Below are 10,000 nucleotides of genomic sequence, written 5' to 3' on the forward strand. Positions count from 1 at the left end.
CCTGTGAGGAACCTAGCGGAACCTCCTCTCCACCTTACTTCTTGAATGCAGCACAAATCTACACGTCTCTGTTCAAGCATTTCAACAATCTCACCAGACCTACCTTTCAGTGTGCCAACTCTGAGGGTGTGGGACATGTGGGCCTGTGAGACCCTGGGATGAGGGACAGCAGTGTCATGTAACTGAAAAGAAAGCTTGCATTTGGCAGACTTCATAAACAAACAATAGCCTACAACCTGCATACACTACACCAATTTTATGCGCTATATGATTGATAAACCCTAGTGCAGGGATGGCATTAAGCCCTTAGAAGTGTTCGTGGAAGACAACCAAGGATGACAGAGGATAGGAACTTCTGGTACAGGTGGAGGGGTGGGAGGATAGGCGTACCGCGAGCCAGCAAGTTTAGACGAGACCATCTTCTGCACTTGTATACTATGGTCAGACAAATTTAGAGAGAATGAATTAACGAAATGATAAACTTGAATAAAATAAATAAAATGTGACGATTAACAGGTATGCATGAACTTAAGACAAACAACAAGGAAAATGAAGCTATGGGAACTATGTTTACATGGTAAAGAAATAGATAGAATAATAAAGAACGGACGGTGGGTAGTAGTGGTTATGATCTATGCAGAAACAGGAGTACATGAACGAGGTTGAAAAGACAAAATTTTTTTATCTGAGCATCTTCTGAAATTCTTATTCTATCAGCAGAAGAATTGAAAATCGAGTAGGGGAAACAGAGAGCATGCACTGGTTTATATAGGATGGGGATAGTGGGAGAGAGGGGGAAATGTTGGCGAATCAAGTGGTAAATCAAATGAGAGAGAGAGAGACAGACAGTAAGGCAGAAGAGAGGGGTCAGAGTTAGGTGGTCAGGCAATAAATACAACACGAGGAAGAAGAATATTCTTTGGGATTTTGGGTAACATAATATAATGAAACAGCAAATGCCGAAATCGTGAAATACAATTGAAAAATATTTTGGGGGGATTTTGGGAAACACAATTTAATGAAACAGCAAATGCTGAAATCGGAAAAATCTTAGAATTCCTAGTCAGCCATATATATATATATATATATATATATATATATATATATATATATATATATGTACATATATATATATATATATATATATATATATATATATATATATATATATATATATATATATATATTAGAAAAAATAATAAGGTACTCAGAGATCTGGATGGTTGTACATTTACTGATTTTTATTAATATGTCGCATGTTTTTATAAATCATATATTAATGCTTTCATCTACTCTAATAGATTCTTCAGATTTAATTTATCACTGTTTCTAATATATAATACCTGTACATCACCTCCAAACCTTCTAATATATATATATATATATATATAGAGAGAGAGAGAGAGAGAGAGAGAGAGAGAGAGAGAGAGATGGAGAGAGAGAGAGATGGAGAGAGAGAGAGAGAGAGAGAGAGAGAGATGGAGAGAGAGAGAGAGAGAGAGAGAGAGATGGAGAGAGAGAGAGAGAGATGGAGAGAGAGAGAGAGATGGAGAGAGAGAGAGAGAGATGGAGAGAGAGAGAGAGAGAGATGGAGAGAGAGAGAGAGAGAGATGGAGAGAGAGAGAGAGAGAGATGGAGAGAGAGAGAGAGAGAGATGGAGAGAGAGAGAGAGAGAGATGGAGAGAGAGAGAGAGAGAGATGGAGAGAGAGAGAGAGAGAGAGAGATGTATATATATATATATATATATATATATTTTTTTTTTTTTTTTCATTATAGTTTCAGCTCAGAGCTGCGGCCATGCTGATGTACCGCCGTTAATATATATATATTCCAAGAAAGTTAGAGGTTGTGAATCCAACCAACAAAGGGATAATATCAATCCAATATACTGCTGGTAGAGTACCCAATTAATTATACACAAGTGTTTCATTGCATGGCAATTACATTACCAAGTGTAATAAATGGGTGAGGGCAAAGAGTTATTTTACCATTAATTTATAGAGCAATAAGAAAATGGAGCGGATCAATAGGTGGTATTCATCAACTTTTAGACATTATATTATGTCGATTTATTTATTTACTAAAAGGACAATTATAACAATATACATACATGTATGACATATTATGCTTTACATATATGATATATAAAATATAAAATATCTGTAATTATTAAAATATCTAACATATAGCTATAGAAGTTATATATTTTAATAATTACTGATATTTTATATATTATATATGTAAAGCATAATATTTCATACATGTATGTATATTGTTATAATTGTCCTTTTAGTAAATAAATAAATTGACATAATATAACGTCTAAAAGTTGATGAATACCACCCATTGACCCCCTCCATTTTCTTATTGGTCTCTATATATATATATATATATATATCATCTGGTTTCACCAGTCCTCAGTCAAATCGTCCAACCCATGCTAGCATGGAAAGCGGACGTTAAACGATGATGATGATGATGATATTAAGTACCGTGGAGGCAATTGTGTGAAATATTCCCACCATAACATTTTACAGGAGTTGAAGTGACAATTGAAAAAACTACTATCCACTAACAGAACCTCTGTGTAGTTACTCGACTATTTTCTTGTGAAAAGCAACACCTCAGCCATCCCCTACCACCATAAGAAAAGGAAGGGCACATTGATTTAAGCAACCAACCGTTTGCCAACAGGTACTTCGTAAATAGTTTATATTCGTATGGAGACTAAATGACAAACTTTTTCTGGGTTAAATGGAAATTAAGTTAGAATTTCTCTCCTAAATAGGATCATTTGTGCTCTTTAAAATAGCAAATCAGAAATTAGGTAAAACTTATTCACTATACATAATTCTGCACGACAGGCAACACGACTGAAATGAAAACTGATGACACTCATGCCTTCGAGGGATATTTAACGTGCATGAGGTCCAATAGGGAGCAAAATAATATACTTTAGTAGTGGCCTACTTTTGGAATTGTCTGATAAGTGAGTAAACAATGTTTGATGGTTGGAGATGTATCTAATGTTATATAATGAGAGAAAAGTCCTGTGATAACTTGACAGCTGAAGTTTTCAATGTTTTTAATATGGCCTAATAGCGATCAAACAAGTTAAAGATACACTTCAAAAAATCTTTAAAACAAGAAACTATTTTCCAAAGGTAATATTTTTAAACTATAAATAGCTGTTTGTTTCTTTGACAATATTTATATTTAATAGAAACGTGAATTACACGTTTTAAAAACCTATGACCTGCGACGACTTGCGTTGCTTAAAAAATTGGTAAATTTTGATACCTTCAGAAAATAGATACTTTTTTATGAAACTGTCAACAAATAATCGCCTACATCCTATAGATTGAGTGTATGTAGAGATTGGTTGGAAAAAATGTTTTCATGGGGTTCAGGAAAGGAGTTTCGGAAAATTCACACGACCCGATATTTTCCCCCTCGAAACTTTCAGGAGAATGGGTATTTTTTAATGAAATTTTATACAAATACCTTTCAAACGGTATAGATTACGATTACAAAGAAATTTGTAGGCAAAATTCTTTGGAAGAGGTGAAGAAAAATTGTGTGATTTAAGAGAGATTTAGCTGTTGTTTCTAGCACATCGCAAGACCACTTTCCTTATTTGTTTCTCACTCAAATATGTATTGATGTTTTCAATATTTTCCCCTATAAGCACATTCATGCTAATCAAACAAAGGAAAATTTGAGAATTTATTACGTTTTTAGCCCCACTCCGTACTCTCGATTGTTTCTGTTTATATAATTTTAAAATATTGGAGAACCTAAGAAGATTATTGCTGGGATTTATCCAGAGTGATTTTTATTGTAAAAGATGATTTATATTGAAAGCATAATTTTCTGTTGTAAAATATAGTAAATTTTGGGAAGTACACGCGTTTCATTAAGAAAAAAACCTCGGATTTTTTGTGGGTAATCAAGTACCCTGACCTCCAAATGTACCGTTTTCTTAGTGAAATGCATGCGGGTGTACTTCCCGAAATTTATCGAAAATACACGGCCTCATTCGGTTGGGGTGCGAGTAAAAATTTAAATTACCATTTTATTTTTCTTTGCTTATATCCCAGCAAAGGACTACGCGTGTGGGATCTTTTCCATCTCAAGCACAGATTTTTTAATTAATTTTTTTTAACTAAACACTTTGAAACTTCGGATACTGGTTGAATGTGTCACGTAGAACAGGGTTTACTCTTAATGTTTTTGACAACATTTTGTATTTTAGAAGTTATTTCGTGTTAAAGTTGTCGTATTTGGGTAATTTTAACCAATCAGTGACGTGGGATATACATCTGTAGTTATGCCAGATTCGAAACTGAATCTGTAAATTCTCCCTAGCCATACGACCTATTGTTCTGTCTGGGATAAACTCTGATATATGTGTTTTCTGCTTGACTCTTAACTTTTTCTATGCCATGAAAAGTTTAAATAGATAAGGAGTGACCTACATTAATTTAACCATTGTCAGAATGGTATGTCCTTCTTTCTAGCTAGTCAGAATATTTATAAATACCAGCATTCTCCAAGGAAAAATCAGTTAGTGAGGGTGTCCAACCGAGGAGAAAATGAACAGTGCTCAATATACCCTTTATGTATATGACTGTAGATCTATGAGAAAGCATATTCCAGTTGTTACCATCCTGTCTTTTTGTATATCAGAAATGACATTGTACAATATATCCTTTATGTGTATTTGTAAGATTAATTTGAGGGAGATTTAGCTTTTATTTCCAGCAGCTGGTGTGGCGATGTAGAAGCTCCATTGATGAACATTGAGACCTGCTGATATATAGTAACACTACCTTGTTAGGCTGTGATACAACAGAAAACATCTCTCTCTCTCTCTCTCTCTCACACACACACACACAAACATACCTGTCTGATTTTTTTCCCTCTTACTCTTTTTTTTTCCTCTCTATCTCCTTTCTTCTCTTCATCTCAAACTATGTATTTCATTTCTTCAAGGAGATGGTTGATATAAGAATCGGTTTGAGGTATGTGTTACAGAGGGTATGGTCGGTAGTGAGATGAAGGTGAAATACAGAGATACTTTTATATTAAAATCCTTATAATGAATATTATCATCATTGTTGTCATTTTAATGTCCACCTTTCTATGCTTGCATGAATTGGATGGAATTTGTTGAGGCATATTTTCCAAGGTTCAATGCCCTTCCTGATACAACTTTTGCCTATTTCCAAGTAAGTTAATATTTCCCCATGGACAATCATGTTCTCGCAGAACATTAGAAATAAATGACATTTTCAGTTATTTACAACTATTATGCAATGTCAAGACAAGGTGATACAAAACACACATACACAAAGACACACACACATGTGCACACATGCACACACACACATACATAGATATGTATACACACATACATACACAATATACATGCACATATAATTATACATATAATGGGTATATATACAGAATCATGTACAGATTCAGATGATTATAAACAAGTCTGTGTATGTAGATCTTTACAAACATATTCATATATACAAGTATTTGAAGTTAAGCAACAAAAATTCAATAGGTTATAGTAGTACGTACATTTTGTACAAGCTCCATTTATTCATGTAGTGAGAACACCACAGAAAATGCAATGAAAATGTACTCCTCAGCTGCATAATGGAATTTCATTTTAGAAAGTCATTTTGAAGATGTTTGCAAAAAACAGCAGCATAGTCGAGATGTTATGTTTTCTTCTCTTACTGTTGTTTTTTGCAAACATCTTCAAAATGACTTTCTAAAATGAAATTCTATTATGCAGCTGAGGAGTACATTTTCATTGCATTTTCTGTGGTGTTCTCACTACATGAATAAATGGAGCTTGTACGAAACGTACGTACTGCTATAACCTATTGAATTTTTGTTGCTTAACTTCAAATTTTATTCACCTAATCTCTTGATTTTGTTTTTGGTTTTTATCCTACCAAATTCTGGTGCCTCAAACATTTTAAGTACCACATTTAATCTTTTGATTAAATCTATATTATTATCCATATATACAAGTATATATATATATATATATATATATATATATATATATATATATATATATATATATATATATATGTATACATACATACATACACACACACACACGTACACACATACACGTACACACACAAACACACACACACACATACACACACACAATAACTCTGCAAGCAATATTTCCAGAATCTTCAACTTTAATATGTAATTTGCATCTATACAACTTCATATTCGATTGTAATAATGGAATAAGCAGATGTGCTTCAAGAGGAAACAAATGGGATTTTACCCTAGAGACTTACATTGTCACAAACATATTTTAACTTACCTAATTTGCCTTTTAGCTGTTGAAATATGTTACAAACATATTTTAACTAACCTAAACTTTGCTTATGGCTAAACACTGCTTGGTGCTAACATTTCAGTAATTTCCAGGACCTAGCAGTCTACTGATGCAAATCAGTCAATGTTGTTGACTGTATTTTAGATAAAGTTATAGTTTTATAAGATCTGTTCAGCATTGCTCCTCTTAGGTATTTCCCATTGATATAAGCTAAGAAGCTAGAAACATAAATTTCTGGGAATCCTGATAGATGGCGACACTGAACACCTTTTTACCTTAAGAGAAATTTTTTTCTCTACAGTAAATGCAGTGCTTTTTAGCAGTTGAAATATGTTACAAACATATTTTAACTAACCTAAATTTTGCTTATATATATATATATATATATATATATATTACGATAAAAAAGTAAACCTTGAACACAGAATAGCAGTGAAATCAGCTTAGAAGATAGAGTAAATACCCTAAGAAGACAGAAAAATGTGGCTAGCAAGACAGTACAAAGAATTGAACCTAGTACCTCTCAAATTCCCTATCAGTTCCCTGTATCATGAAGCTAAGTGATCCCCGACAACAAATGCAGCTTTTTATAATGCTAAATAATACCTTTTGGAATGTGAGAACCTTTTTTATAAACAAACTTTGAGGCGTCGAGTGAGTTGGTATTTTACAGAAAATAAAGTAAATCTCAAATGCAGAATTGCTGTGCAAACAGTCTAGAAGATAGGGTATATACCCTTAAAAGACAGAAAAAAGTTGCTACAGAGAATTGAACCCTTTACCTCTCAAATTCCGTATACACAAAATATTTCTTTCAGTTTCCATCAACCAATTTCACTTACAAGATGTTGTTTGGCCTAGGGATATAGTAGAGGACATTTTGCCCAATGCTCATACATTGGGACAGTTCTGCTGCTACGCTCACTCATCATACCACATAACATCAGTCACTGACACACTCCAATCTCTGACCACATGCCCTCTGTCTCCTCATTCCGTCTTGTGAAACACTTTTTGTATTGATCGATTATGAGAGTGGGCTGAAAATTTCACTGACTGACTATGAAAGAGTGGTGCTTGCCTATGAAATCTTGCATGCATTAATTTCAACTCTCCTTATTAATAACTGCATTGTTTCTTTCCAGATAAACTGACATCTGACTGTTCAAAGAAGACTTTAAAGGCAACTAGTAGTAACTTCTCTTGAAAATCATCAGAATTTGGCATCGTGGTGTTATCAAGTATCTGCAGAAAAAGGGTTTGCTCTGAAGGACTCACATGGTTGCTACATTAGGGGATGACATTCCAACTTCATCAAAAGTGCAAAAATGGGCAGCTGAATTTATGAGGGGAAGTGAGAGATTTCAAGATGTCCCAAGGTCTGTAAATCCTGCAGCTGTCATTACTGGAGAAAACATTGATCATGGTAATGGATGACAAGCGATTGACTATAAATCAAATAGTTGATGCTATTAGCATATCCCGTGAGAGAGTTGAGAATATTCTGCATTATGCACTTGGCATGATGAACATTTCTGCTACCACCGAAGTAAACATTGATTGTGTTTACCATGTAGTGATGGATGACAGGTGGTTGATTATTGATCAAATAATCAATGCTATTAGCATATTCTGTGAGAGAGTTGAGAATATTCTGCACAATGAATTTGGCATGATGAAGGCTTCTGCTCAGTGGGTGCCATGTCTTCTGATACATGATCAAATGTACACCACGATGATCATGCTCAAGAAAATCTGACATTATTTGCGGTAAATCCAGTTGGTTTCCGTGAACATTTCCTGACCCAGGATGAGTATTGGGTTCATCACTTTGAGGCAGAGACAGAGAGTACAATCCATCTAAAGAAGGCCAGTGTTGTTTTGTCTGAAGGGAAGGTGCTGACCTCAGTTTTGGGGGATGCAATAGGCATTGACTATCTACAAAAGGGCCACACCATCATTGGAGTGTACTATGCCAACTTGTTGAGGTAGTTATAAAAGACTGTCAAGACCAAATGGTTAGGAAAACTGTTGAAGGGGGTCTTGTTTCATCGGGGCAATACTCTAGCACTTAAGTCCTTCATTTCAATGGCTTCTGTACATGACTGTTGCTTTGAACTGGTTGATCACCCTCTCTATTCTCCAGATTTGGCCCCATCTGACTATCATCTGTTCCCCAACATGAAAAAACACTTGGCTAGGAACCAATATTGCAGTGATCATCATCATCATCATCGTTTAACGTCCGCTTTCCATGCTAGCATGGGTTGGACGATTTGACTGAGGACTGGTGAAACCGGATGGCAACACCAGGCTCCAATCTGATTTGGCAGAGTTTCTACAGCTGGATGCCCTTCCTAACGCCAACCACTCAGAGAGTGTAGTGGGTGCTTTTACGTGCCACTGGTACGAAGGCCAGTCAGGTGGTACTGGCAACGGCCACGCTCAAAATGGTGTATTTTATGTGCCACCCGCACAAGAGCCAGTCCAGGGGCACTGGCAACGATCTCGCTCGAAAATCCTTACACATGTCACGGGCACAAGTGCCAGAAAGGCGACACTGGGCACAGGTGCTATCCCAGCATCGCCTTTCTGATGATGATGTCATATCTACTGTTGATGACTTTTTTTTTACTAACAGGATGAAAGCTTGTTCACCAATGGGATTCAAATACTGCAACATAATAAAAGTGTGTAGACTGCAAGGGGGATTATGTTGAAAAATAAACCCTTTGTGGTCACATTCCATGAGAATATCTTAGTCTGCCTATGATATTTCAGCCAACCCTTGTATATTATTCTATTTATATTGGTTTCATGTTATTGTTTTCTTTACTGCTTATTTACATTTTTATACTCACTTCTGTCACTTTAAAACTATTGTTTCCTTAAATATCGATATAAATAACTGCAACATATGTTATCAAACTGAGCATAGTAAAAGACTGAAAATATATAGTTTAACTTAAAACAGTTTGTAATGTACTTTTTAAAAGTGATTATGACTGTTTCTACAATTGTATTAAAAAGAGCCAATAGCATGCTGGGTTAGTTTAACGTTTAAAAAAGTTTTTGTTTTTTTTTCAAAAAGAAAAATAAGTAACAGGCAGATACTATATTTTTTAAGAAGAAATACTATTTAAAATATAGTGAGTTCACATGTGTGTGTGTGTGTGTATAATGTGTACACAAAAACACTTACACATTTGTCATTGATATATATTTATCTCTGGCCAACCTGACATAGCTAAGTAACTAATTGTAACCATCTTCCTACGTATCTCCCTTCATTTTTCTCAAAGTACAAAACTTCTACTAAACTCATTTTCTCCTTGCCTCTCACTACTGTATATCAACTGAAGTACTCCATTTGTCTCACTACCATATTTCACACTTGTGAAGTACTCTATGTATTTTTCTCACATGAATCACAAGTTTCCTGTCAAACTCTTCCCTTGTATGATATACTACTCACATTCTGTTAACTCTAGAGTATTTTAATATTTGATTAAATCTCCTGTATTTTATGTTCTGTAAATTATAAATCTGGTTCTTGTTACTTTTATCTCCCATACATTGGCTTCCTATTTGGGGTCATAAAATATTTCAGTTTTGTT

General features: G+C 34.7%; 1 protein-coding gene across 4 annotated transcripts in view; it reads left to right on the plus strand.

The window, feature by feature from the left end:
- Positions 1–2,347: 2,347 nt before the first annotated feature.
- The window catches only part of LOC106876586 (sulfotransferase 1B1), a 36,999-nt gene continuing 29,346 nt past the window's right edge, over positions 2,348–10,000 (plus strand). For 2 of the 4 annotated variants that reach the window (XM_014925193.3, XM_014925198.3), the window contains exon 1: positions 2,702–3,165. The gene's annotated coding sequence lies outside the window, so the exon portion shown is untranslated. The other 2 variants (XM_014925194.3, XM_014925192.3) reach the window with 2 other exon arrangements.

Source organism: Octopus bimaculoides, chromosome 8, assembly GCF_046866305.1.
Source record: "Octopus bimaculoides isolate indiv1 chromosome 8, ASM4686630v1, whole genome shotgun sequence".
NCBI classification, from domain to species: Eukaryota; Metazoa; Mollusca; class Cephalopoda; order Octopoda; family Octopodidae; genus Octopus; species Octopus bimaculoides.